Raw genomic sequence first — 8,638 nt, forward strand, 5'->3', positions numbered from 1 at the left:
CGACTCTCGCTCGCACCAGCCGACCTGCGAAGCAGCTGGAATCCGCGCCAGCCAATCAGCGAGCGGCGCTGAGGACTTATTAGCATGCGCCGCACGCGCCCACCTGCCACCAGGGGGCGGCGTCCGCCTCCACCTGGACCCGGAGGCGCCTCAGGTGAGACCCGGTTCGGAAAGGACTCAAGCAACAGGCTCTGTCACTAGGAGCGAGAGCCTTTGAACCTGGGTGGAGTTAAGCACAGAAGTGAGACCGAGTCCTCACTAATAAAGCACAGCAGAGACACGGGAATGTCCCGTGCCTACTTTGGCACTAAGCAGCTGGGTGACCTTGGGCAAGTTTCTTCAGATCTCTAAGAATCAATTTCCTCCTTTGAAAAGTAAAAATTTTTAAATAGGATCATAATATCCAAGAAAAGGTTCCCTCTAGTATTTAATGAAGAAACACGTAACACAGTGCTTGGACCTTAACAAATGTTTTTTAAAAAGATCATAGGTGGTGATTTATTAACCAAATAAAGTGGTAAAATGTTAGTGTTTAAAAGGAATTTAAAAGAAAGTGAAGAAAGAAGAAGAAAGCTGGGCGTGGTGGCGCACGCCTGTAATCCCAGCACTCAGGAGGCTGAGACAGGAGGATCGCCGAGTTTGAGACCATCCTGGGCTACATAGTGAGTTCTAGGTCAGTCTCAACTACATAGTGAGACCCTGTCTCAAAAAAAAAAAAAAAAAAAAAAAGAAAGAAAGAAAGGAGAAGCTCACAATTCCTGCTGAATGTGCTATCTAGCCTTAGGGAAATTATATTTTATTTCTCTAATCCTTAGTGTTTGTGTTTGTTTGTAATAGAGTTTAGTTTTTAGAGCAGTTTTAGATTCACAGCAAAATCAAGCAGAAGGCATAATACAGAGATTTCCATATATATCCTCTCCCCCCACAGCTATAGCTTCCTCCCATTACCACCACCCCTCACCAGAGTGGGGCCTCAACAAAATCAGTGAACCTGCATTGAAATATCCTTATTTTGGTATTTCACCGCTAAAAAAAATAAGAGTGTGAAACTCCTAAGAGCCGTCAGTTCCCCTGCAGCTTTGGCATACAAAGCATTTTCCCCTATGTACACACGGCGGATGGATGTCTAGCGTGGCAAATACAGTGCTTAAATTGGAAACAAACACAGAGAGATCTGGCTTAGGAAGGAACAGTCAACTGCTGCCCCTTTAAGTAGAAGTTTTATCTTTTTCTTTTCTTTCTTTCTTTCAAGCCATGTTTACCTGCTAGAATCTGACGAAAGCTATGGTCACTCCACACATTTACATAATACGAATTTAAATTTACAGAGAATTTCAAGAGCTTCGCTGTTGATTTCTCCTGGACCCTCTTCAGAAACCCCACTTCAGAGCCTCCTCCAGCTTAGAGGACCCGGACTCTGCAGAGGTTTGTCTGGTCAGCAGACCAGCGGTCCTCCAAAGCACACCAGGCCTCTGAGAACTAACTTCCTGGTGTGGGCTGAGAGCCAAGGAAAGTGCTAAAACACCTTGACATCTTCATGGAGCATTGTTTGGACCTAGTGTTACACGGAACACACCCAAGCCAATAAACCCTAAAGTTTCTTCTTGTTTCAGTGTTCCTTCATTCTATAAATCCTAAACAGAGAGAAGCAAGTTTACTGAAATGGAGAATAAGAAAAATTATTTGGGAGCAAAGATGGAAAAAAATACAAAGGGTTTTTCTTAGCAGTGGGGTAGGAGAAACCTCAGAAAGCCACCAATGTTCTGCCCACCCTTCTTCTATCAGGCTACACTCTTCGAGCTACATTTCTTGGAATCCACCCTTGGCTCATTGGCCTGGGGCTGCTGAGCTGGTGACTCAGAAGCCAGTCCCTGGCCAGTGACATGACCATGAAGTGGACCTGAAGAGTTTACATGAGCTTGCTAGATTATTGCCTTTGACTATGATTACTTGGGCCAGCTAGATGTAAAGTCACAATGAGAGGAAACTGAGGCAAAATGCAAACAGAAGGGAGAAAGCAAAATTGAAAGGTGATAAGTGGAGCCTATCAGAAAAGAGAGGCAAACACACTGAACAGGCAGAGAGACCAAGAGACAGATGGAGAGATCTCTCCAGCTAAGTTGGGTTGTGGTCTTTCCAAGGGCGAGAGTGTCCTTGTGAATCTTTCCACACACCTGAGTTTTTGTTTCTTGAAATCAAAACAGTGTAATGTGTAATAGATGCTAAAGGTTTGGAGTCCCTAAACCTGATGTAATAATCTGTTTATTTACACAACAAACATACAGGAATCGCAAGCAAAATATGACCCAGCCCCTATCTCCAGGAGTTCGCCATTTAATGGAGAAAATACTCGCAAAGAAATGATATAAAACAATATCTGATATGACCAAAATCCAGACAAACAATTCAGAGCATTGTGGAAATAGGCTTTGCCCAGGACAAAATCAGGGAGCTTTCCTGGCAAAGTGGTCTTAAAGGGGGGTGGGGAGTGAACCAGGTGAGAGAGACAAAGATATCCCACAGAGAACAGCTCAAGAAAGGGTGCAGAGACAGAGACCAGAGTGACTGGAGGGTGCAACGGGAGTTCGCTGGACACCAGACCGCAGTGCCGTTCAGAGGGGCTGGGTCTGGAATGGAATGGGAAAGGGAATAAGGAGGTTGGCTGGACTGACAGGAATGTTCTATTTCTCAACGGAAACAGTGGCTATGTGGGTAAGTCAGTTGTCAGAACATCCAGATATACTTTCCACTAAACCTCAGCTAGGAGACTGACCCAGGAGATTAGTATCATCTTGCGGTAAGACGGAGAGCACAGTGCTAACACGAAGTCCCGCTGGGACTCAGTCAGGAAGTGGACATTCCACCGTGGTCATCCGTATGACTGTCCTCAGTGTTCTCCTGCTCACATCAATAGAAAGGTCCAATTCAGGACCTAAACTGGAGTCTTGCTGCCCTGAGTGTTATACAGTGTGATCTATGTGGTACTGGACCTTGTCCCCATAGAAAAAAATTTCATCCAATACAGTAATTTGTCACACACACACACACACACACACACACACACGCACTATAGTAGTGTCCTTTTAACAACCAGGCCTAAGTCTTCTTCAATGACGCCTTGTCAACCCAACCGCTTAATCCCTTGTACCAAATGCTGGGAATACAAACCCTTAAAAGGTACACTGTCTGCCCTTGTGCCACTCAGTCTGGGAGGGAAGACAGAAGTGTCAGACCAAGTCCAGGCAAAGATTTCCATGAGGTGTTTCTTAGAGATGGGGGTGGGGAGTTGGCTGGGGATTTAGCTCGGTGCTTCCGCCGCCTGCCTCGAGATATGGTATAGTTGAAGAAGCCATCAAGGCACGTGGCAGCACCCAGAGTAATGCAACCAGGGAAGCCATTACTATTCCCTATACCCCAAGGAATGGAAAGCCAGAGGTCTGTTGCAGGTCCTGTCTTCCTGGAGAGACACAGCCATAGCTAGAGGGAAAGTTAGGGAAGTAAATACCCTGGCTCTCTCCTCCTGCCCTTGACCTTCTGTTGGTGCCTTCAGTTGTCCAGTCCTGATCTAAATCCAGATAGCAATGGACCCTGAGTGATACTGTCCTGAGGTAATGATGGAAGGGGCAGTTAACTGAGAATTAAACACAGGGCCTTTGCACTGAACTGTATCTCCAGTTTTGTTTTGTTTTTTAAGACAAGGTCAAAGTTGCTAAATTTCCCAAGTTAAGCTTAAACTTGTGATCCTCCTGCCTCAGCCTCCAAGAGTATACCAGTAATGGATGAAAGTTACACAGGAAAAAATTTATATGTGAAGAAGCAGCACCATGGGAGGTTACAGTCTAGATCTTGGATGTCTCCTCAAACCCTCATGTGTTCAGAGGATAGACTTTGGAAGGTGATTTTGGAAGGGGGCACCATATTCATCAGTAGATTAATCTACTGATGAGTTCATAGCTGAATGTGCTGTTGAGAGGTGGGGCCTGGTAGGAAGAGGCAGTCACTGGCGGCATGGCCTGGAAGGATCTTTCACTCTCTCCGGTTCTTCTCTTCTCTCTTCTGCTTCTTGGACGCCATGACACAAGCAGCCTTCTTCCGCCAGACCCTTTTACCATGGCCCTTCCTGCCTTGGAGTCCGTTGGATACAGACTGGATCCTATAAAAACCATGAGCCAAAGTAAACCTCTCCTTATTTAAGTTGTGAGTGTCAGGTATTGTGTCCCAGCAATATGACCAACTGAGACATCAGATTAGATTTCTATGATGTTGTGGTCACCCAGAAATGTCTTGCAATTGATCCTGTGTCCCCCAGCACTTTGGAGAGCTTCCATAACAGCACCACCAACACCCCCATGAACAGACTTCTCCCATACTTTGAAAGAAATGATGTCAGACTCACTTGACTCCCTGGGCCACTGCCCATATTGTCACCCCTGTTTGCAGCCCTTTACTCACATCTTACTTGGAGTTGTTACAAGTGTACCTTACACTTGCAATCTTAAAATAATCATACAGAGCAGGGGACATCTCCTTGCTGGTAACTGTCGCTGCCCAGCTCTTATCACAGGCACTATCTCATGAACATAGACCAGGGGGCCTTATTTTCCACTCAGTGAGCAAGCAGGGCCAGCCCCAGTTTAAAAGTGAAGGCTGAACACATCCGTCCTTCTCTGTGTACTTCTGTTTTCTCCACGAAGAGCTGCTTTAGGCCTGTGGAAGCAGCCAGACCCGGTGGTGCTTCATCAGGAAAAAGAGGAAAGCCTTTGTGGAAGGTTTCCTGCTTCTTCTACATTCAGGGATTATTCAGACAGCATTTTAAACTGGGTGTGGTGGTGCATGGCTGTAATCACAGCACTCTGGCAGGCTGAGGCGGGAGGGTTGCGAGTTCGAGCCCCACCTGAGCAATTTAGTGATTGAATGAGACCCTGTGTCAAAAAACAAACAAAAAACTTTCTTTTAGCCCATTGGTGACCCCCAAAACCCACAATCCTACAATAAAAACCAATCCCTCTTGTCTTTCTTATCCTAAATTCAACATATTGAATGCATCCAGGGAAGATATTCTTCATAAGCATTGCTAGAGATCAACATGAGAAGACAGAGTCAACCCGCATCTCGTTCATCTCCTCCCGATTTAGCAGGGTTCACGTGTGCGTTTCTGTGGACCAGGTTACACTACAGCAGTTGAATGACATCTGTTTGGGTTTGTTGGGTTTGTTTTTTAAATTTTTTTCAAGGATATTATTGTTTCTTCGCTGTAAGCAATTGAAAAGTATGGAGTTTTTTAAACGACGCTGTGGAAAAGGCATTTTTACAATTCGAAAAAGGTTTTGATTTTAAGCCTGCACTAGGTTTAAAGGGGGCAGTGGGCAAAGGTTTTAAGACACAGGATGTGTATTCTGGTTCCTGCTCTGTGTCTAACCTGATAGGTGTCTTTTCAAAGCAGCTTTATTGAAGTATAACTGGTGTACAATAAACTACACTGATTTGAAGTGTATGATTTGTTACATTTTGAAGTATGTATGTTTCAAACAATAGCCACCATCAAGACAGGGAAAATAGATCCATGGCCTCCAGAAGTTTCTTTGTGCTCCTAGCGACTCCTCCCCTTGCTGTGTGGATCTGCTTTTTCTCCCTATGGATCAGTTGGATGGGTGAGTTTGATCAAGTTACCCAGCCTGTTGCATTCTCTGGTTTCTTGCTAATAACAAGAAGGAATCGGATTTGGTGAACTCAAAACTTTCTCCAGTAGCAAATATGACTTCAGTATTCAAAGTAAAATAATAATTGAATCGGCAACAGAGAGGGATTTAGGGCCTCTACAAAGTGAGCTCCTCTGAGCTTAGATCGGTTACCCCAAAGTGGTATGCCACAGGGCCAGCACTCAGAAGAGCTGAACAGTACCACCGGCATACCCTAACCATTCCTACCAGACCTCAGAGAGTGACAGGGGTGGCATGGGGACCCACTTCAAGAACAGAAACCGCAGGGAAATTTATCACCTGGTGCAGCCCATTTCTATTAACTTACTTAAATTCCCTCTTCTATTAAACATCTTGCCCTTCGCCAAGATGCATACAGGCTGGGGTCCTTTACTGACACTGACCCCCCAGATCTTACTGGGAGCTGTGGCTTCTCTGGTGTTGCACTGAATGGCAGATGCTCCTCCTTACCCTGATGGATGGGGCAGCTCTGGCAGCACCTAGAAAGTCATGGCCACTTCCCCTGCTTCCAGCAGCCACTGGCAGCTTTGTAAGGAGCCAAAGATAGGGACTGAGTGTCGGTCTTACTGCTTTCCGGAGCAAGGGGCTTTCCAAAGTTCCTGCTCCTTCTGCTTTTTCCTCCTTGTTCTCTCTGGGAATTAAAACATCTGGAAAGGTACAGAACAATTACGTATAAGAGATGTGAAGAGGTCTGGGTATTTAGCTCAGTGGTTCCAGCACCTGCCTCGCAAGCGCAAGGGCTGGAGTTCTATCCCCAGTATAAAAAAAAAAAAAGATGCAAAGAAAATGAAAACATTAACCCTTGCAAAACAGTTTTTTTAATATCGACTATTTGCACTTTATTCAGATGCTGCATTTGCAGATTTACCTCACCCATGTGGTTTCCCTTGGTTTCCATGTGCTCACCTGATATTACTCTATCATCTACCTCCCTACCTCTATTATCTTGCAATCTGTCTGCCATCTGTCCATCCTACCTCCATCCTTCCTTCCATCAGCTCAGTTCTGCTCTTTCCTCTTTTCTCTCGAGCTTTGGAGGAGAGATTATCTGGATTCAAAATCCCAAGTGCCTTGCAGACACCAAACTGAAGGTTTTGTAAAAAGTGCAAACCCTTAGGAGAGGAAGGAGTAATGAGTGACTGAATAGTATCGGGTTTCTTCTTGTAAAGGTTCTGGAGTTAGATAGTGGTGATAGTTGCGTAACCTCTGGAATATACCAAAACCACTGAATTGTGCACGTTAAAGAGGTGTGTTTTAGGTATATGAGTTATTTCTCAATATTGTAAAAGCACAAATCCAGAGAATTAATTTCCTGAAGTATTGCTATTGTTATCAATAATAACATTGCTCAAATACCATCAGGGCCTCCCACTTTCCTCTGGAAAGAAGTTCATCCTTTTCTAGCTAGGCCCAATCTGACTTTCCAGCCATGATTTCACTGTTCCTCAACGTGAGGACTCTTTTCAAGCAAGCTTTGAAATTTGCTTTTTCCTTAGCACTTGTGGGTTTTCCCTCCTTCGGCTCTTTTTTCTTGCTGGTGTTGTGTTGAAAATTTGGTCCTTCATATTTTGGGCAAGTAGAATCCTATCTGTGCTACTTCAATCCCGGATCAGTTGCAGCATCTGACGTGACGCCTTCCTTCTCACTCAGGTGACATTTCCACTTCTTATTTTGAGTTGTAGATAACTGGTACCTATCTTCACCCCCTCCTGATAATGTTTCACCTAGGGCAAGGACAGTAGTGGCTTGTAAGCAGTTATTTTGGGGCTTTGCATTTCATTTTGTTTGGAGCAAGGAGTACAGCTGATTCACGGCACTGCCAATTTCTGTGATGTAACTACTTCCAGTAACGTGACGTCACTGGCCACAGAGTCACTGGGCTGGAGTTAGGAAGAAATGGACACAGTCGGCTCCCGTGAGCAGGTACGAGAAGCCACAGCACACTGCGACTTGTAGGACTGCCTTGCAACCTGTCCTTCCAACCTACTGAACCCACCTCCTCACCCATCTCTCCTCCCACTGCTGGCGCTCTTGCTTCTGCTCCTCAGGAACTTTCTTCACAACCAGTCCTCCCAGCTCTCTCAGAATATTCTACTACATCTTCCAAAACGCAGCTGGGCTTGTCCCCCCACATGCCATGTCCATTTAAAGAGAGGTTGCTTTGGCCCCTCTCCTCACAACCTGTTTGCAGGTTGCTATTGGGAACTCCCCAAACTTCCTAGGTTGCTTCTCCGCCACCACTCTTTCACTTGTGTGCGCATCCCTTCCTTCTCCAAGGCTCCCCAGCCCACCTCTACCACCCTCCATCCTCCTTTTGCTCATATTTGTCTTTCTCCAGATCTCCCCCTTAGAATATGAGCACTTTTCCCACATCCTTCTCTTATCCTCAACATGGGTGATTTCAGGGTCCCAGTGACCCTAGCGAACTTCAAGTCTCATTTTCTTCTGGCCTCCTTCCTTCCAATGACCCTTGCTTCAGCTTCACTTTAGCCATCTCCTTCAGGGCCATATCCTGGTCTTTACTCAAGATGGGCCATCTTTGAAACTTGGACTCCCGTATCTTTCCTCTAAGTGTAGCATCTAGTCCTGTCTAGAATCTAGATACCTGCTCATCATCTTAAAATCTTTAGACCCAGAACTTTCCTTGCTTCCATTACCTCATGGCCCCATCTTGGGTCAGCCACCTGCACTCACTTCTTAAAATCCCCTCAATTTTCATACGTCGCTCCTCACCCCAGACATGTTTGAAAATCCCCCCATTGTGAGTCAATGCTATGTTCTGGTAGACACAGTCAAAACTTCTTTGACTGAATTTATGACACCGTTATCTACCAGTTCAAGGAGGCAGAAAGCATCATGGTCACAGAAAAAAAAAAAACAAGGATGCAGAACCAAAAATCTTCATTTGGCTGCTTACT

This window comes from Fukomys damarensis, unplaced genomic scaffold, assembly GCF_012274545.1.
Source record: "Fukomys damarensis isolate Sample0158 unplaced genomic scaffold, DMR_v1.0_HiC HiC_scaffold_23, whole genome shotgun sequence".
NCBI lineage: Eukaryota > Metazoa > Chordata > Mammalia > Rodentia > Bathyergidae > Fukomys > Fukomys damarensis.